Raw genomic sequence first — 20,774 nt, forward strand, 5'->3', positions numbered from 1 at the left:
CAGGGCAGGAAACCAACACAAGACAGACGGGGAAAGGGGAAAGTGCTCTCCAGGATTTTACTCTGAAAGCAATTTCCTATTGATTACTCAACAGCAACATTTGAATTGACTAATTTGGGTTTAACCAGGCTCCTTTTTTGGCAGGGTATGTTACCTTGTTTTCTCCTCTAGTTCTCTCCTCTGTCACTGTGAGATCCCAGCTGCAGGTCCTGTGTCACCTCCTGCAAGAGATCTGTATCCCTTACAGTTAGTCCTGTTGTCAAGGGACACACAGTTCTAGGAGATCACTCATTTTAGGAAAAAATTCATGCCCTTTTAGACTCACGCCTAGACACTTCTCCCCACTGACTGTCCAGATCCTGAGGTGACCAGCCCTGCAGGGCACAGAGCCACAGCAGATGTCAACACTCAGTCCCTCTCAGGGACTTCTCACCCCCCTTAATCCGAAATATATTGCCAGGTCTCACTCCAGGCAATGGGAAGAGATGCAGGACTCAGGGCACCACTGAACTCACCAGGGAAGCCCAGAAGCACTGAAGTTCTCCTGGATGGGAACACCCAGGAGAGGGGTGTCATCTAAAACAGGAGCCAAAAGAGACTAAAAAACCAATGAAACACCACAGCATACACACAGCACAACAGCACAAGGCTAATAATGAAACATGTCTGGGCACACAACTAGTTGATCTCAAGCTATTTTCCATTCTAGAAAAGGCATAAATCATTACAGACCAGATACAGAACCCCAACAACAGCACTGTAATGTCCTTTTAATTTGAAAGTGCTCATAATTTTAAAAAACTTTATTTGGATGGACATTTCCTTGATGGAAATTGCAGACTGAATTACTTGAGAAAATTCCTTCATAAGTATTTCCTCCATCTCTGAAACATGCATGGTTTCCATACCCGGATGTGCCTTTGCCATTCTCATTAAAATCTCTGCAAATCAGGCCAAGGTGAGAGCCCCAGAAAAACCTTCATTTGCAAATGCTCAGTGAAGAACAGCTAGAAGGACAAACTCAAAATTCTTTAAGAGTCCTAAATTTCTCTTGCAGCCACAACTATTCTGTCACAAGGTACTGACCAGGAAATGTCCTTCATTGCCTCGATGTTACAACCCATAGGATTGTTAAGGTGGGAGAAGAACCTCTGAGACTGTTTCAATTCTTGACCATCCTTCCCATGAAAATTTTTTTCCTAATACCCAATGTAAACCTCCCCTGGCACAACTTGAGTTTCCCCTGTCCTGTCACTTTTTACCTGGGAGAAGAGACTGAGCCCCACTTGGCTCCACCCTCTTTTCAAGGAGTTGTAGAGAGCAGTAAAAGACAAGCAAAGCCTCATCTCCACCCTGCTTTCAGCACTTCACACTAAGGAGATGATGGCCAACTTTAGCCAGGATTGATCAGCAGGCTTCTGGAGCATCTCAAGTTTCTTCCCACACTCTGCAGGATTCTAGAATTGATTTCTTCTTGTACATAAAGGCCAAAGACTTTGCCTCAATACTGGGCTCCTGTGACCTCATCCCCCTGTTCCTGTTTCATTCCATTCTATCAGTGATGCAAAAGCTGGGAACCAGAAAGTAGACAAAATTAGACCCACCCCAATTTTCATTCCCACATAAGCATGTTTTCACATTGAAGACAAGGAGTGAATATGCTCCATGTCAGAACTCCCATTAACTTCTTCCTGCAGTGATAAATGGTTCAGTTCCACAGACAGAATCAAAATAGGAGGCAGAGTTTTACCTGCTCCAGGGGTAGAGGTGGGGGGCCATGGACTGACCCAGGAGACAGAGGTGGCTACTCCTTTCTGCCACTTACCCCTTCGCCCAGACTTTTATCTGTCTCAAGTTTACAAGTGACTAAATCAGCAGATAGCACATGTCCTCAAACCTGGCTGCTTCAGCTTCAAGTGTGAAATAAAAACCATCCATGAGCAGGCCATCTGTGCAAGGCAGCCTATGAGAAATGGAGCTGACACAGATGGGACATATCACACACTCCCTCGTGTCATATCAACACACCAGCTCTGCAAATCTGCCCTAAATAAACCAAAATTGACAACACATTCTGTTTGAGGCCAGCAGGGCTGTGTAAGCCTAGCATGTACTTGGCAGGGTCTGGATTGTTCTCTTCCCTTTTAACAAGCAACTCACTCATAAATGGAAAACTTGTGAGCATTCGAGCCTTGTGTTGTGTTCAGATGTCTGCAGGACTGTATTCAGCAGAGTCTCCTGAAGGGATCAACTAATTGGCCTTCAAATTCATAGACATGAAGCTGTAGGTTGCTCAAAAACTAGCAGGACACAACAGGGTTTTACAATCCACAGCAGGGACAAACACTGGTCTGGAACATTTTCTGGTTCCATTAACTCTTCACCAACACATAAAAATAACACTTTAAAGATGTTTATTTTTACAAGTTACATTAGGTGAAGAATATAGCTGAACAATATGGCTGAACACATATGGAAATGCTTAAGCAGCAGCTCTATTTTCCATCCAAGAAGTCTGCAGAGAAACACAATAAACTGAAGTTACACACATGACAACTCAATGTACTACACACACACACAAAAAGACAAAAAAGCATGTTTTCAGAAAAAACAAACTTTGGGGTTTTTTGTAGGAGGAGCATCTGATACAGGAGGGAGTAGCTGGAACAGGCAAGTACAGAAATAGCAAAATACAATTCAAGAGAATAAGGCCCCAAAGACGAGCGTTACCAGGTCCAATCACACCTTGTCCTGGCCAGTGCCCAGGACTGGGCAGCTCTATCCCCAGCACTTCCCTGACTCTACAACAACCTGCAGTTTAAGATTCTCAAATGCCAGGTCTCCTGTATGGGTACAAAACAGACTTTGTTATCTTTCTTCCAAGCATGATCCCAACCACTTTCCTGAAAACTCTCAGCCCCAGAGTCTTGTTGCACCAGCTGCCACATTGTACTCAGCAGGCAAAGCAGTGTTTCCTTTTTACTCAACTTCCTACATCCTTCTGACGTCCCTACTTTTTGTTAGGGAAGCAAAGGGAAATGGGGGCTGACTGCTTATCTTCTGTCCCACTCCCTTCTGCAGGCCCAGATGTTCTGCATTTGCAAACAGTTCCAGGATCTGTTACTGGGGCAGTACCTGCTTTAACCTCCCCACAGCTTCCTCACATTACTGTACATTTACTGATGTAAAGTTTAACCTGCTGGTTTATTTTCCACTCACATGGGACCAAAAAGGAGGTACTTTTGCAGCTTTAGAGTTGACCAAGCCCAAGTGCTTGGAATTCCCTTGGACTTTGTTATTCCTCCATCCACTGCCTCCCTCAGGTCACTGATCTCCTAAGGCTCCTGTGTCACTCTCGTGGTAACCACTTTCTGTTACACCAACCATCACTGTTACACATCTTCTCACTCTTTAACCACTCACTGGTTTAGTAGAGAACATTCTCTTATGCCCAGGAAGATCAGCTGCTCTAAGATGCTGTGATAAAGGCTGTTTGAAAATCTGAGGATACCACACACCCGAACACCCGAAGCCAGATGCTTGTCCTTGAAGATTCCTCAAGTGCAAGTCCTTTCACAAAAGACATGCAGACTCCTTCACACTCACATAAAATCCTGTGCCAACTAATTCTAATCTAGATTATTCTTTTGATGATGTTGCACAACACAAAGCCAGATTTCTGTCTCTGCTCCCCAGGCTCCCTGGAATTCTCTTGCAAGTTGGCATCGTATCAACCCTGTCTATTCTCTAATAGGAGTGAGCAGGTTTTAATTGAAAGGTGATACAAGTGATATATAAGTGTTAATTATTCAACAGTTTCTCTCAAAAATCATAGAATCATAGAATGTTAAGGGTTGAAAGGGACTTTAAAGATCATCTAGTCCTAACCTGCCCTGCCATGGGCAAAGACAACTTCCACTAGACCAGGCTGCTCGAGGTCTTATCCAACCTGGCCTTGAACACTGCCAGGGTTGGGGCATTCACAGCCTCCCTGTGCAGTGTCTAGCCACCCTCACAGTAAAGAATTCTTGCTAATACCTAACCTAAATCTCCCCTCTTTCAGTCTGTACCCATTACTCCTTGTCCTATCACTACAGTTCCTGATGAAGAGCCCCTCCCTGGCTTCCCTGTAAGCCCCAGAAGGTTGCTAATCCCTCCTGGGCTCTACCATCCTGGTCCCTGCAGGCAGGTATTGTTCCCTGCATTCCTAAATTCTCCCATTAACAGTTGGGTTTGACATGGGTTCTGGTAAGGAAACCAGGAGGAGTGTAGATGCCTCAGAAATTCAATGTTTCTTTCTGCTTCACCTTCTGCAAGTGATTTTTCACACCCTGTTATTTGAAGGGCTTTTGAAAACTTTTAGACAAGCTTCTTAATCCCAACATATTTGGAGAAGAAGTGTTACTTTTTACACTTTCTGACAGCTGTTCCTCTAAGTTTTTTGCCTTTGAAAGTGTTTGTTCTTTTCTATCTTCCTGGCTTGGTCATGACTTCAGCTTTTGGAAGGATGCTGCTGCCTCTCCAGCCTTCTCTCCCTGTTGCTTCACATCAGAACTCTGCTGTCTCACACAGCCTTTGACAGAGTCAGGGCACCTGCTCTGCAGCTCAGTGCCTTTAAATCAGCTTCACCTACCTGCAACATCCCCCCCCTTGTCACTGCTCCTTTCAGCTTCTTTTTATCCTGCTGCCTCGTTCTGATGTACTTTCCCTTTGGAAACCAAGGGATTTGGCTTCACTGAAGGTTTTGGCTTGGGTTCGTTCTGTGGGATCTGTAAGTGCACTTGTGGTCACACTGACAGAGCAATTCCCAGGAGGAAGCCAAAAGTATCTTCCCCTTTCTGGATTCCTTCACCAGATGTTTCCCAAGGATGTCATTCTTGGACTGGGGTGCCAGTTTTCTCCCGTTGTGTTTCCTACATTAAAGCTCCCTACTCAGTATTTTCTATACTTTTCCTATCTGCAAGTCCCAAGAATTTCTAATCTGAAGGACTCTGTTATTAATACAGTTGTTTTCCTGATGTGATGTTTAGCATTACCACACCACACCACTCCCCTGTGGGCACGAACCACTCTCATTTTTATGTAACCTTTAACTCAGTACCCGGGTTTTCCAATTGAAGTTTGCCTTCCACCAACTTTCTTACAGCCCTATTCAAGTCTCACAAGCTCCCCAGGTCATCCACCTTATTTCTTAAGGTTTCAGAGTCTGTCTAGAAATAGACACAATTGGTCCAATTTGCTTCCTTCTCTCGTGTTCTGTCAGTGCCAACGCAGGGGGAAAACCTGTGTGTTGTACGCACAGTGTGTACACTGTGTGAAAATCCTCAATGACAAAGTGAACAAGGTGGATTTAAGGCTCAGAGACAGACCAAAACATCTCTGTTCAAGAGGAGCTGGGAAGTGTTGCTTGATCAATTATCTAATAAATTCTTGCATTGAGCATTTTAGTGTCTCCTGGACTTCTACAGCTTTTCTGCTATTATTTGCCAAAAACAGAAGAAAAAGAACCATCAAGAGTATTTTCCACTAGTCACTACAGACAAGAGACTAAACCTCTACTAATCAAGCCAGCAACCTCAGTGGGAGGAGGGAAATCTTCTAGCGTCTTGATTTTGGGGTTAAACAATGTACTGTGAAATTCTTCCATATTTATTATCATTTCAGCGTGCACAAGAACAGACCTGACTGTCAGTGCTTCTTAAGTCTCTTAAATGGAAAAGAAACCAAGAAGATCCAATTTATCCTACAGAGCTGGATGGAGACTCAGGGGGCAAAAAGCCAGAGAAATCACAAGAGAGAGGCTGTTGGGCTGCATAACTTATTTGGATACTGAGAAAGAGAGGAGCCAATGTACTTACAAACTGCTGTTGCATTTTGTTTCCTCTCACCCAAAACCTGCCATTGAAAAGCAGGTATTTCAGCTCATTTCTTAGTTTATCATGTTGAGTTTTCTCTGTTTGTTCTACAGAAGATGTGAAAGTTAATTATGCTTCAAGAAAGGTAATCCGTATTTAGCTGTTATTTGTCATGCAAGTAAAGAATAACTGTTTGCATTGCCTCTGTTATGTTGGCATTAATAAATGCACAAACATCCCAAAAGATAAATCCACAGGACAGATACACTTCTGCTCATACCAAGAAATTGAAAATAATTGCTCTCTTTGGAAGTTCAGAATCAAATGCATCACTGAACCAAACATTTTCTTTAGAACCTCAAAGAAAACCAAGAAATTACAGGACCTTGCAAGCAGTTTATTTTCATTGCTCACTGAAAAATAACCATGACAGTTTTTTAACCCTCACTCAGCTCTTCCTGTTGGTGTTGATGCTGATTGTGTTTGACACCTCGAACCAGCATGTCAGTAAGAAAATAAGCTATAGCTGAAAGCGCCTCATTAAGTACAATTTTGCTTTTCAAACATCTGTTATGTGAATAACACTGCCTTTTACTGAAGTGGGAAATGAGCAAGGGACAGAAATTGCTGAGGACCCGAATGCTGCCCAGAGTGGTACAGCCACATTTTTAGGCTAAATCCTCACAGAAGGAAAGACAAAGTTACGGGAGAGAGACTAAAAAGCATCAGCCCTAATATTGCACACACTGATTTAACGTGTCCGGTGACTGTAGAGAGAGGTATGAACTGGCATTTAGGCACTGAGCAGTATTTCAGTGCTACCTCAGTGCTCCTTCAGCTGAGCCCCATTTCCCTGCCTCTGTTCCTGAAGCTGCTGAGGCAGAGACCCCATTATCAAACTGTATTTTAAATTGTCACAAGTCAGAACTACTACCTGCTCCTCTAAATCACCGCCAGAGAAGCCACAGAACCTGCCAGGCAGTTGTTCAGCATTGACTCAGCACCAGGAGGAAAAGTCTGGGGCCTGCAGCTACACATTGTTCAGGGTTTTAGAGTACAATCTGCAACCATGAGAACACAGAGAGGCAGATCCCAGCAACCCAGACCCAGCAGTCTGTTCCTCAGAGCAGTAACAGTAATCCCACGGACCTTCCATCACAGCTGTGAGCTGGGGCTGCAGGGACAGGGCAGGACCCGCCCCACGCTCACACAGAGCTGTCCTGCCCATGGCTGAGCTGGATGTCTGAGCTCACACTGTCACTTACCAGGATCATCAGACCTACCAGGAGGATCACAAATACCAAAGGCAGCAAATGAACATCAAAACAGAACAACGTCCAAGACACCGTGAGAACAGGTTTGAGGGGGAGGGGAAATGTTTTCCATCATCTTCCAGAGCAGGCTGAAGGAATTCCCGATGCTTGGGACAATATGGCCCAAGGGAGATGGTAATGGGAGAGAGAGAAATTCTTTCACCTCTGAGCTGAAATCCAAGTCAGGCTGGTAGTAGCCAAGAGCCATTAGCTGAACATCTGCGAGCTGTTTGGCAGCCCATGTGAAGTGAGTTATATCCCTCCGTGTCCGCAGCCCAGTCCCACTAATTGGCACCACGTTGGCAATCCAAACACAGGGGTTAAGGTCTGAGCACACAGCAGGCACCAACTACAAGATTAGGCAGCCTCAGTTTTGAGGACATATGTGATAAATTAAGCATTTGGTATATGTAACTCCATTTAATTGCCCCGCCATCCTTTCCTGCCCTCAGAATAAAATCGTAAATCCAAGCAAGGCAGCAAACTGCCAGCATTCCCTTGTCCAGCACACGGTTCCTGAAGCAGTAAGACACATTATTAAGTCCATTACTAGTCAAAGCAACTTAAACAACTGCTTGTATTTTAAGTTTATGCTGTACAGTATTTTGCTTAAGTATGAGCTAAAGTGTTTGGTTAATAGGTACCAATATCCATAAAAACAGTATCTTTCTCTTAACTCCAGTTTTTAACTCAAAAATGCAACGCTCCCTCAAAAGGCAGTAACGATATAGTCTTATAAACCCCAAATAACAAGGCTCTTTTCTCTTTGTGTTTCCTTCTTCTGCAGCTTCCCAACAAAGAGTACACAGGACCAAAGCTGACCCAGGAACAAGACCCATTAACTTGTAGAGAGTTACCCTTTGTGCTGCCTCATGGTAAAATGTTTCTGTTTGAGGACAAAAATAAACCAGTTGTTAGCTCTCAATATATATCAATAAGGGAGAATTGATTTTTCATATCATCTGAATATGACAGAATAAAAAAGTATAAACTATGAAGGAAGGAAACTCATGTCACAGTTTAGAAACCGTTTACACATCAGTTTAAAGAACTGTTTATGATGCGAACATGATGAAAGCTGTTGGGCATGAGGTGAGATAGAAATGAAGCCAAAAGAAGCATCTTCGCCATAACTCTACCAGAAAACAGAATCACAGTCAGTTAGTTTGGGAGGTACCACTGGAGGCTTCCAATCCAATCAGCTGCCCAAAGAATGGCCAACTTCAAAGTGGGATGAGGTTGCCTGAGGATATTTTAGATGGAAGAACAACATAGCGCAGTGCCCTACAAAATCCACCTATAAAGAAATTGTTCTTGCAAGCCAAATCCCCCCTTCATTTACCACTGCTCTGGAAATGATTCAGTTCCAAGCTGTTTTGAGAAGCAATATGGCCAGCTGCCACCAAGAACAGTGAGAATGAAAAGGAAACAAACCTAATCTAAGTATCCATTAGGACCAATGTTTGGAGAACTTCAACTGGTAGAATGCAGACCTGAGCACAGGAGACTGCCTGGGAGAGCTTGGAAAGTCCAATCCTCCCAAGGTCCATGTTTATCTCCCATTGGAAAGGTATGCTCAGCTTGTGAGAAAAAGGCAGCAGTGACATGAGGCCAGTCTGCATGAGAACAAACCCAAACCCCCAGCCCGTCTGCATCCGCAGCCACGCTCACAGGGCTGGCTTCTTCCTCCCTGTGCTGGGAACAGACTCAGAGTTACCATCCATGCGCTGGAGCCAGGCTGGGAGAGCTCGGGGGGTTCACCTGGAGAAGAGAAGGCTCCAGGGAGATCTGAGAGCCCCTTCCAGGGCCTAAAGGAGCTTTCAAAAAGGAGGGAGAGGGACTTTTTATACAGACAGGTATGGACAAGATGAGGGAATGGCTTCCCACTGCCAGAGGGCAGGGTTAAATGGGATACTGGGAAGAAATCCTTTCTTGTGAGGGGGTGAGGCCCTGGCACAGGTTGGCCAGAGCAGCTGTGGCTGCCCCATCCCTGGAAGTGTCCAAGGCCAGACTGGATGGGGCTTGGAGCAACCTGGGCTGGTGGAAGGTGTCCCTGCCCATGGCAGGGGGTGGGAAGGGATGAACTGTAAGGTCCCTTCCAACTCAAGCCAGTCTGGGATTCTGTGATTCAAGAGCTTGGTGGACCAAGGGATAGAGCAAGACCCCTCCTTCCCCAGAGCTCAATATCCCTGCCAGGCTATCCCTGTATCTGCCTCAGGCAGCAAGGACACAACCTTCTTTTTCCCATAACTATTTAAGCCTTTAAGGTGAATCTTTTCTTACTCTCTTCTGTAACTTTGAGAAGTAGAACAGGATCATGCCCATTTTTTAAATGCCAGACAAATTCCTGCTGCTTGAAGACACGTAATTAGCAGCTTCTTTTAAAATCACACCACTGAAAATAACTACATGGACACTGGAGGTGGGAACTGCTGTGCTGACATCTGAAAGAGAATGACAGGAGGCTGTGATGACTGGCCAGCAGTCCAGCACAAGCTGCAAGAAAGCAGGTTGGCACCAAAGACATCAACAGGGTAACTGCTCTGCCCTTGGCTGCATTCAGCCCCCGAGCTGCCCGGTCAGGAGGTGCTGAGGGGACTCTGCAGCACTAATTCCTGATGCTGCAGGAGTCACTGGGGTTACAAGGGCCAAGAAGAGGTTATAACCAAACGATGCAATGAGTTGCTCTATTGAGCAGCTCTCACAGGCACTTCTGAACCCTCATGCAGGTATCAAGTAAGCATTTATACTCAAAATAAAGGTTTTCTCACAAAACCAAGGATAGAAATAATACCAAACTCATGAGTTTCCTGAGAGTAATTCCCTTCCATTTAGAAAACAGGAGGGGTCCAAGAAAGAACTCCTTCTCTGCAGGGGAGGAAGGCAGGAAGGAAGGAAATGTGAATTACATACACCTCTGGATAAGTTCTCCTTAAGAAAAAGAAAAAGGAAGGAAATTAGAGTTAACTAAAAAGAGCATGTTTAGCATCACTGCACAAGCTGGGGGAAAAAACCTCGGAAATCCTGGCTAAAGATAATGCTGCCTCCTCTTGTCACTGCTGGCCTTCCACAGTCCCTGCCCAGGCAGAGGGGAAAGGGCCATTTTTCACCCTTTTATAAGCAGCATCACTTTGAAGTTACTTACAAATCAGAGTCACCACTTGACGGTCACCTCTCCCTATGTCATCCCATGTTTCTTTGTAATAGGGCTGTTAAAAAACATGTGTTTTCCCTTTTTTTTTATTATTGTTATTAAAAAAGGATAACTCATAACTGAGCAGAGACAAAGGCTCTGTTGATACAACATGTGGATTAAATCTGAAAGGAGAAAGAAGGTTGTTCTAGTAAACTGACAATCCTGCTCAGAGGGCTTATATCTAAATTAGTGTAATAAATCACAAGGAAAGATTTCTCTTTGACTGAAACAACCATTTATTTAGGCATGCAAAAAGAGCATTTTAAAATCACTCTGGACACTGTATACCAAAGACTTTCTTTGGTTTTGTTCTTTTTTTGTTTTTGTTTTCTTTTGTGTTTTAAGCATATCCCCAAAGTTTTGCCTTTGCTTGACATAAAAATATTTACTTTCTGATGCTTAAACCTATGACAAGTCAGCCAGACAGCACCACTGGGCTCTTAGCTAAACCGCTCCTACTGAAACAAGAGAAAAAAAGGAAGGGAAAAATGGTGCTTGCTCCATTACATCATCACATCAGGCAGAAGACTGCCCTAAATTTAAGCTTTCCCTATTATGCTCCTCTCCACTGTTTTTATAAACACAGCTGTACTTCTTCCCTTAACCTCTGTTAGCAGTGGCTTTTCCACGGCTTTTTAAAGCAGGAAACACTCTGCAGCTCTGGCTGCCTCCTCCCATCACACAGCAATTTGGCCCAGCAAAAGAACCTGCCCTGTGAGAACGTCAGTCTGAGGGGAGGTGAACAGCAGGAAGGGGCTCAAGAAAGCTCAGCCACATCACCAGCCTCAAAACAACTGGCCAGCAGCAGCACTGGGCCCCCAGGTCCCACAGACACTGCTGCTGAGGGGGAACCAGGGCTGGGCAGAACCTTCTCAGTACAACACTGACTGTAACCAGAGGTGGGACCAAGAACTGCAACCAGCTTCTTTAATGAAGATTAGATTGCACCTGGGACTGATCTGAGAGCTAAAGCAGAGCTGACACCAGCATGTCTTTTATTGCACCCTTTGGTACACTGTGCTGGGGAGATGGCGTCGGCTAACCCAGGCAAACCCATCAGCACAGAACACCAGCTGCTCTTCAAACACTGACAAAGACCAAACCAGCATCAACTGAACCTTTCAGCTCCACAGAAAAGTTCTAGGAGGAAATATTTCCAGATGTTACTCAGAACTGGAGGAAGGTGTTTTATACAAGCAGGCTGCAGCTCCTCTGGAGTATGCTCTGTAATGTCACGAGCTCCTGGATTACCAGCCTTTTGTAGAACACCCAGACTGTGGTAAAACGTGAGAGTGAGCTGGATATGGGATGGAGAACAACACCAAGGAGACGAAGATTTTGGCTGAAGCCTCTCTCATTCACAGTGTCAATCCCAGTGTCATTAACTGAAATCACAAGAGTACAAGAAACACTCCTGAAAACCATGAAAAACACAATCCCCAGCCCCACAGATGAAATGCTTTAAGCTCAGTAATTGTTTTTGCTCTGCCAAAGGAGTCCTATATATTCCATTCCACCTTAAAATCCATTTGCCAGGCAGACAAATAAAAGGTTCCTCAGAAACTCCAGATGATGCAGTCACTGGGAAGCCATCCCAGCCTGCCTTGTTCGCTGCCGTATTCCCAACTCCCTGAAACAATCCAGGGGCCACACAACAGCCCCGGGTCAGGTCGGGGCTGCTCCCTCTCCCTGGCCCACTCCCTCTGCCCAGAGAAGCTGTCGCCACCCTCCCAGGAGAGTGGTGGGAGCTGGGAATCACACAAGTGCCTGCATTTATCCCAAGGGCTGGTTTGCCAGGATACCTCACCCAGACCTGACTGTAAGGGCTGCTCACCCTGTGCCATCAGCTGCCTCCCAGGCTGCAGGAGTGTCTCCACAGCGCTGCTTCCCACACACCTGCAGCCACCCACACGGCCCCACTCAGCCCAGCTGCCACCGCCTCCTCCTGCATCTCCAGCTGGGACAGACGCTGGTGAACCCCGGAGCAGGAACATCTCAGCTTTCCTTCTACTGCAGGCAACCCCTCTCTGCCAAAGAGCTAAGGAGCTGTTCTAGTGGGACAGAAAGGGAAGGTGCAAGAGGAGATTAAAAACTAGGAGAGGAAAAAGATGGCCTGACTGGTACTTTTTCTTATTATTCTGCTTTGATTGTGGAAAATGGAGTCTCGTGGCCAATAGTTCACAGAAGCCCCACAGAGTGATTCAGAAATGCAAGCAGAGTGCTGTCCCCTGGTTGAGCACAGAACCTCCTGTTGTCAGTGTCTGTTGTCCTCACCCCACAGATAACAAAGCTGCACCTCGGAGTGAAGCTCCCTGGCAAGGCAGACGTGCCAGTCTCAGCTGGAAGGAATCATTCCCAGCAAGGAGCTGGCCCTGGCTGGCCCTGCCACATCATGTCCTGTGCCTCCTCTCCCACCTTGGAGAGGCACAGGAGCACCCCAAGGAGCGGTGAGCAGAGCCCAGCTCATACCTGCCCTGCTGTGGCAGAGGGGAATTAAGAGGCTGAGTAAAGCCATACCTCAAAGCTGAGGTTTATGCCCTGGAGGGATGGCTCCAGCCTAGGAAACATGCCCTGGGATCTGCCAAGCCTCCCCAGTGTGGCTGTGAGTCAGTGCTAATTGCTCAGAAAACCTTTCAGGTCCCACCGGTTTGGTTTGGTTTTGTGAAAGCAAAACAAGGTAATGTTTGGACAAAGGTAAGATTGTGTTTATGTTTACAGACAATCTGACTCCTGCATATGAAAAATGCTTCTGCTTGGACAAAAAACTAAAAACACCAAGAAATCAAAAGTCATGCAAATGATTTGGCTCTATAATCTTGCCAGAACAGAAGCACCACCAAAGCAGTTGAGCCATAACCATGGTCTTAAATTTGACTTCTCTGACTCCTGCTTTGTTCAATATTTTAATTATATTTTTAAAAAATTCTAAACCACTTCAGATTTCAAAGCACATTTATATACTTGATTAATTCTTCCAAGTTAAAAATCATTATCCTGTTTTTTACAGAAGGAAAGTGAAAGGAGATATGACAAGCTATTTGTCAAAGGCACAGAAGGAACTGGTGTAAGGGCTGGTATTAAAACCCAAGAGTTTCTGAAGCAACTTGTTTCTTATAAAAGATTTACTTTTTTGAAGTTGATAGCAACCCAAAGAAATTCCAAAATTAATATACATTTAAGATCAGAGCAGTTTATGGGTAAAGGCCACAAGAAAAGTAATTTACTCTAATTAATTCCCATTTAGAAAACTACAGAGAACTCTCTAACAGATTGTTGCCATGTTCCACATAGAGCACAAGCATGAAATCAGCCCACAGCACAGGCACTCTTGCCTTGGATCATTCGTACCCGGGGCACTCCAGCTTGGGCTTCTCTTGATGCTCTGGGGGGCAAAGGACTTTTGCACCAGGCCTTTTCCCCAGAGCTGGTTTGGGAACGTGGCTGCTCAGCCTCCCCGTGGATGAGTCCAGAGTGCCCTCTAACGAGGCTGGGCTGCATTTCACACACACACACACACACACACGGGAGAGCAGGAAAACCCAAAAGGAGCCTTTCCAGAAGCTTCTCGTTAAACACCAATTTTTGTTTCCATTTGAAAGGGAAAAGCAGATGACACACCCTGACTGGAGACTGCTCCTGCACAGACATTTCATAGTGCCCTGTATTATGTAAACCATCACTGAGGAATATCAGCACTAAAGATAGGAAAATTCACAGTTCTCCCATTCCATGAGGAGATTCAGACAACAGATAACCCACTACAGCTTTTTAAAGAGTTCTGCACAATCTACTTTACCTGTAAGGAACTGCTGCTTAACTTTTCAACATAGGATGTAGCTACATCAATCTTTACAAAAATAAGTGAATTATCATGAATGAAGTTCACAAAGCAAAATGGAATCCTCATAAATCTATTCTGTAATACATCACTGTACCATAAAATATTGATTATTTGAAGGATGTCTGCACCTAAGAGTGGTCACACAAGCTGCAGTGATGAAACAGGATGTTTGTATGACAGGCACTTGGTTTATTGTCCACTCCTTGGTTTATAGTGCAGTTCCCTTTCTCCCACCTATGTGAACCATCGTGCAAAAGAGGGAAGTTCATATTGCTTTGAGAAACAAACCCCACACTGATCCTCAGAATAGACATGCATTTTAATAATCTCAGCATCACACTGTCAGAATAGGGCCATTCCTTCCCCTACACACAGATATGCCAAGAGAGCTGCTCAGTGTGGGCTCAGAACAGCCAGAGCAGCTCCTGCCCCTCCCTCCTGCTCTGTCCCGCTCCAAGGACACCCTCAGCCATCCCCCAACACCCGAGCTGGGAGCACAAGGTAGAAACGATCCTTTCCCAAGCTCCTGCAAGACAGAAAAGGGGCAGGAGTTCCTGAGGCTGTGCTGCCCCAATCCTGCCAGATGTGGGAAGTGCCCCCAGATGGTCAGAAGCCTCTGAGCAGACTCAGCAAACTCACCCCAGAGGACGGTGAAGGCGTTACCTGCTGAGGGATGTCTGGGGGGTCCCGCTGCCACCTCGGAGCTGCAGGGAAGCAAAGAGGCCTGTGAGCACATTGTTTGTGCACCTGCCCCCACAACACCACAGCCCCACGGCCCCAACCAGCACCTGGGGCAGTGCAAACTGGAGAAGGCAGACTGGTAGGCAGCAAATGCTTCCTTTAACCCATTTTACACACTCGCCAACATTTTTACATCTTGCTAAACATCTTTACAGTAATGTTCGGATCATGAGGTGCTCTGAGGGGAGACTCCAGAGCAGTCTACAACTTGCTACTGAGGGCAGCTCCGATCTCTGCTCTCTGTGACCAGACACAGGACCCAAAGGAACGGCTGGAGCTGTGTCAGGGCAGGCTGAGGTTGGATCTCAGGGAAAAGTTCTTCCCCCAGAGGGTGCTTGGCACTGAACAGGCTCCCCAGGGCAGTGGGCACAGCCCCAAGGCTGCCAGAGCTCCAGGAGGGTTTGGACAACGCTCTGAGGGACAGGATGGGATTGCTGGGGTGTCTGTGCAGGGACAGGGATTGGACTGGATGGTCCTTGTGGGTCCCTTCAGCTCAGGGTATTCTGTGATTTTATGTGGGTAAGAGTCACCGAAGCCTAGGCAGAGCACCGTGTGATGGGATGAACCATTCACAGAACCAGCATCCTGAGCCATGCAGGTTCTCCAATTCTACAAACACAGCCCCACCAGGACACCTGCACTCCCTCCATCCACTGACCCAGTGGCCACCACTGCTCACAAAGAGCCCAGAGAGTGACAAAACCTGCCCTGCCCCAGCTGACACAGCAGCTTTGGCCTGTCCAGCACAGCTGCACTGCCCTCCTCAAACACCTAAGCCCATCTCCCTTAAGTTTGTAACAGTGGGAGATTTTAGTCCCCAGGGAGTATTTTCCAAAAATGTACAGGCAATTATACAACCCAAGAAAAGCCACGAGGAGCAGTTTGGTACAGCCAGGACTTCCCAGCAGTGCAGATCCCCTCCTGTGGGGATCCGTGTTCAAACACTCCTCACAGCACTGCCATGTTCCAGCCAGCTCTTTTCCTGACACTGCAGATTATTCCTTGAGGAGGTCCAGGTAGAGTTTGACATTACAAAGATCAGCAGTGGACAGTGTCCTGGCCATTTTAAAAATGAGACTTTTCCTCCATGGACATGTAACCCAAACATGGCTCAGTGAATTCCTGTGAAAATCAAGAAGTACCAGAAAGTGTCTTTTGAACTACAGAACAGGAAGTTTCAGCACAGATTAAAAAGTGTGGAAAAATGCAAGAGCAAATAAATCTCTGAAATGAGTAACTGAAGTGTAAAAATTAGCAACGCGAGTTTTTTTCTGCTATAGAAATGTCTTTGGCAGTAGCAATGGCCTCAACCCTCAAACCCTCCTCAGAGCCAGCACCAGGGGCTGTGCCCAGAGCAGCAGCCCAAGCCAGTGGTAACGCTGAGAATAAGTAAGTTGTTAATGACATGTGCAGGGTTTATTGCTTGATTTTGACCTGCAGTCCACCAAGCACTATCTGTCCCAAACCACCCAGCAGGCAGTGAGAACAGCTGGGAAAGGACTCCCTACTCCTGAGCTAAAACACCTGGACAAGACTCTCACCTTCCAGGCCCAAATTAAGGCCATTTGGTCACAGTGCAACTAAACCTCCACATGGATTCCAAAAGAATGAAGACTTTTATTCTCTGGGGAAACAGCCTTCCAGACTTCTGACATCCCACATATACAGACTCCCCTTTCATTTTTCTGCAAGACTTTTTCAGACTTTTATCACTGACATCTACCATAGCTCCTCCAACACTCTATCAATTTATTACACATTCATTCAATTAAAAGGTGAAAATGTGAACCAGCAGGATGTTCAGCCCCCAGCACATGTCCTGTTTCTGTTCATGTATTTCTGTTGCTCACACATTGCTCAGTTCCTCTGTGGCCAACCAGTGTCCCTGTTTACCAAGGGAGCTGCTGAGGAGGCTGCAGAGCACCACAAATCCTCAGAGAGCTACAAGAAAATTTTTACCTGGAGACATATTATATATACAAACTCAGTAATTTGGTTTTCAATGAAATGATTAAAACTTGGTTCAGAAAAACACCCTCAATTCAAATGAAATGTCTCTGTCATTAGCCCAGAGGTGGCTGTGCCCCCTCATTCCCTCTCCTCCCAGGCTACATCACACATCAGCAAGTTATTTAGTGCATGTTTGGATAAATTATTTATTCACAGGAGCAAATACTTTGGTTGTCTGAGTGCACAGACCTGATCTCTGTGAACTGGGATCTCCCTGTGCACGAGCACCCCAGCTGTCCCACCACAGGGCTGACAACTCACCACACAGGGCCCACTCCCTGCTGGCCCTCACCTCTCTCCAAGCTGCCTTGGGAGAACAACAGGAATTACCCTTGTTGCAGCTCTGTCAATTTGTGTTTGCCATGGAAAGAAGCACTCTGAAGTCTTCAGTTGAGCCCTGACCCTCTGCACGTGCCCCGGGCACTGGTCTGATGTGGTTTCAGGTGAGCAGCGTGTTCGACACCACAAAGAAAGATGAGAAGTTTCCTGCACCTGCTGAACTGTCACCACCCCAAAACTGTGCAGGGCAGTGTCAGGATTTCTCCCAGAGAGCTTTCCTGCCTTAGACACTCCAGACAGAGCTTTACTGAGGGAGCATTTACATTCCAGAAGATGCATTTTGTTGGCTCTGCTCCACATGCTAAAATTTGATTACTCCTGCTCTATTGCTTGCAGACACCATGAGCAAAACCATGATATCAGGAGTCCTGGCTATCAGTGATGGCTGTGCCAAAAGGCTGCCCCAGCCATGGGCAGATGCCTGTTTCCGTGTAAAACCAGGGAGGCAGCAAGTCCTCAGAGAGCACCACAGTGCACAGTGCTGTGCAAGAGGCAGTTTCACTGCCCATGGGAGCACAGGGAGATTTATTGGTTTATTTTAACTAAAAAGTAATAATTTCAAAGTGAGTCAGTGGATCCTCTAGCTGACCCTGTCATCCAACACCTTTTATAAATCCTCCTGCCCTTAAAGCATCCTTGTCCTTCTGAAGTACATGGAGCCTGATCCAGCTGGACATGTCCCTGCTCACTGCAGAGGGCTGGAACAGATGGGCTTTAAAGGTCCTTCCCACTCAAACCATTCCAAGTTTGAGACAAACTCCCGAAATCCCTTTACAAGAACCTGATGAGGTAAACAATAACAGCAGAAAGTCCCAGCAGGAAAACTCTGCTTTTGCTAAGCATGAAACACTTGTAGGTGACTTAAAAAGCAGCCATTGCTGGGAATCCCTTCCTGACCTCCCACCTGGATCAACTGCAAACACACAGGGATGAGAGTAAATGCGGGAGGGGATTCCCTGCACTGGGGTAGCTCAGCTCTCTGCCCACCTCAGTGTCTGCTCTCTGTGCCCGAACTCTGATTTAAACAACAGGAGAGGAGAAACACTCCCTTAATCTCACTTTCCTCTGGAAGAAGAGCCTGTGGAATTCCCCCCTGAAGAGCTTCATCCAAAAGCCTAAGATTGCTTAAACCTGTCTTAATTTAGACCACCAGCCCTTCAGCAACATTAAACAAACCCCCCTGCTATTTCTGCAGCCCAGCAGAGCCCAGGAGGTGCCTCAGTGAGGATCCCCCGAGCTCCCCACAGCCCTGGCCCGGCCTGGCCCCGGGGACCTGCCCAAGGTTCTGCTTCAAACATCCTGAGCTGAAGAGCCCCAGACACTTCCAGGCCTTTAACCTCCCCCTGAACCATTCCTGTAAGGAACCTCCAGCACTGCTGGGAAATTGGGTCACATTTAAAATAATTTGTGCAGCTTTGCCTCTCAGTTACCGGATCCCTTTGTTGGAAAGGCTGACAGGACCCAGCACTGGGAGAACTTTCCCATAGGCATGGATTTCCAGAGTGGCTGAGTCACTCCTGAACTCCCTTCTCTTGGATGTGCCTGAATAAACTGAGCTCATTAAGGGTTTGTTTTCCAGAACAGGAGCATTTTTGTGGCCTCCTCTGAGCTCTCCAGCATTTTCCTATCTCACTGGAGAGCTCCTGTAACTGGAGATGCTCTGGCAGCCTGATCTAACAACCACATGCACACACATGATCACTGCAGCTCCATTTCCTCTAGAAAAAGAAAAAAAAACACACAGCAGTGAATTCCAACTGTGCCACTGGTGCACCTCCACCCTGGCAGTCCCTCTGTCTGCGGTGGAAGCTGTTGTGGGCTGCAGCCTTTATGTGGTACCAAGATCCTTCTGCCACTTGGAACCACCCACCCAGGCACAGCAGGAACATCTCTCACTGCCCACCTGCCTCTGTGTCAGCAGAGGGGACAAACCTGCTCTGGGCTCAGTCCCCACCTGAACACGGATCAGGGAAGTGGAGGAGCTGAATCCCACTCATTTATTATTATCCCGCTCACAATTAACAACTGATGTGGGATTTGCTCTTAAGGTAATACTTAAACTTCACCTTGCCACACCACCTTTGTTTAATTAAACCGTCAGGTCACATTAGAGTACAATTCCTCAGAAAAAATTCCAAGTATATGACACGAAGTGTGTCATCAGCTGACTTAGCCAGATGCTGCAATCCCCTCTCAAGAGGGGACACCAGGGGGGGAATCTCTTTTCCAAGCACATGTTGTCCAGCTTTTAACCTCTACGTTTGCTGCATTTGCAGCACCTAACCCTTTGCAAGGTTTCACCTGCTCCTTTTATTTTATTCTGACGTAAGTTCAGCAAACTGCATTTTCCTAAAACACACGTGTCGTCTTTCCATAGTGGTGCGGACTTCCAACCCCTCAAGGGCAAGAGGGCCTTGAGCTGCCCCAGGGGAGGTTTGGGAAGAAGTTCTTTGCAGAAAGAGTGCTCAGACAGGGAGGGGTTGGACTCCCCGTCCCCTGGAGGTGTTTAAAGGACACACTCGGAGGTGGCATCACTGCCGTGGGCTGGGTGACAAGGGCTTGCTGTGGGGTCCCGGGCCGGACTCGGCGACCTCAGAGCTCTTTTCCAACCTCGCCGATTCCCGACTTCACTTTCCCCGTTGTTTTCCCACAACATTTAAAAATCGATGGGGGGAATCAACCAATTCGTCCAAATCTGAGCTGCCTGAACACCATCCCCCCTCAACCCGGCCGTGCGAGGCTTCCCCGTGCGGGACCGGCCCCGGCAACGCGCCGGGAGCGGGACAGCGGGACCGTACGGTCCCGCTGTCCCGCTCCCGGCGCGTTGCCGGGGCCGGTCCCGCCGGGGCCATCCCGGGACTCACCTGAACCGCCCGGAAGCTCCCTCAGAAACCCGGCCGGCCCCGGAACATCCCGCGCCCCACACCGGCCTCCCTTTTCCGGGAGGCGCCGGCGAGCAGCGCCAGCAGAGGGCGCTGCCGCCCGCGGCACGGCGAGGGCTACCGTAATTACCGGAGCGCCTACCGTGCTTACTGTAGTTGGCGCGCACCCTATCTGTGGGTGTAAGAATGTTCAGTGTAAACAGCCCCAAAATCGGCGCTCGGGCCGCGACGCGGGCCGGGATCGCTTCTGCTGGCTCTTCAGGTGCCCTCCGCTGCCCTCAGCGAGAGCGGCATCCCACCGCTGCCCGCTTAGGTGTAGCCGCCGCCCTCGCCGCTCTGCCCCGACGGCTCCCCGGGGTCCGTGTCCCTGGGTCCATGTCCCTTCCCGGGGTCCGTGTCCCCTCTCTGGGTCCGTGTCCTATCCCTGGGTCCGTGTCCTATCCCTGGGTCCGTGTCCCTTCCCGGGTCCGTGTCCCTTCCCGGGGTCCCTGTCCCATCCCTGTGTCCGTGTCTCCTCCCGGGGCCCGTATGCCCCTCCCAGGATCACTGTCCCTTCTGTGTCCCCAGTTCTGTGTCCTCTCCTGGAGTCCATGACCC

The 20,774-nt window shown here is 47.3% G+C and overlaps 1 protein-coding gene across 13 annotated transcripts in view; it reads right to left on the bottom strand.

Moving 5' to 3' along the window:
• EXD3 (exonuclease 3'-5' domain containing 3) overlaps window positions 1-20,253 on the bottom strand; it is a 282,431-nt gene extending 262,178 nt beyond the window's left edge. For 10 of the 13 annotated variants that reach the window (XR_007629431.1, XR_007629432.1, XR_007629427.1 and 7 more), the window contains exons 1-2: window positions 20,160-20,253; window positions 14,845-14,909 (exon numbers count right to left, since the gene is read on the bottom strand). The gene's annotated coding sequence lies outside the window, so the exon portion shown is untranslated. The remainder of the gene's footprint in view (window positions 1-14,844; window positions 14,910-20,159) is intronic. The other 3 variants (XR_007629426.1, XR_007629424.1, XR_007629425.1) reach the window with 3 other exon arrangements.
• Between the last annotated feature and the right edge of the window lie 521 nt (window positions 20,254-20,774).

This window comes from Myiozetetes cayanensis, unplaced genomic scaffold (genome assembly GCF_022539395.1).
Source record: "Myiozetetes cayanensis isolate MyiCay16 unplaced genomic scaffold, myiCay2020 scf23, whole genome shotgun sequence".
NCBI lineage: Eukaryota > Metazoa > Chordata > Aves > Passeriformes > Tyrannidae > Myiozetetes > Myiozetetes cayanensis.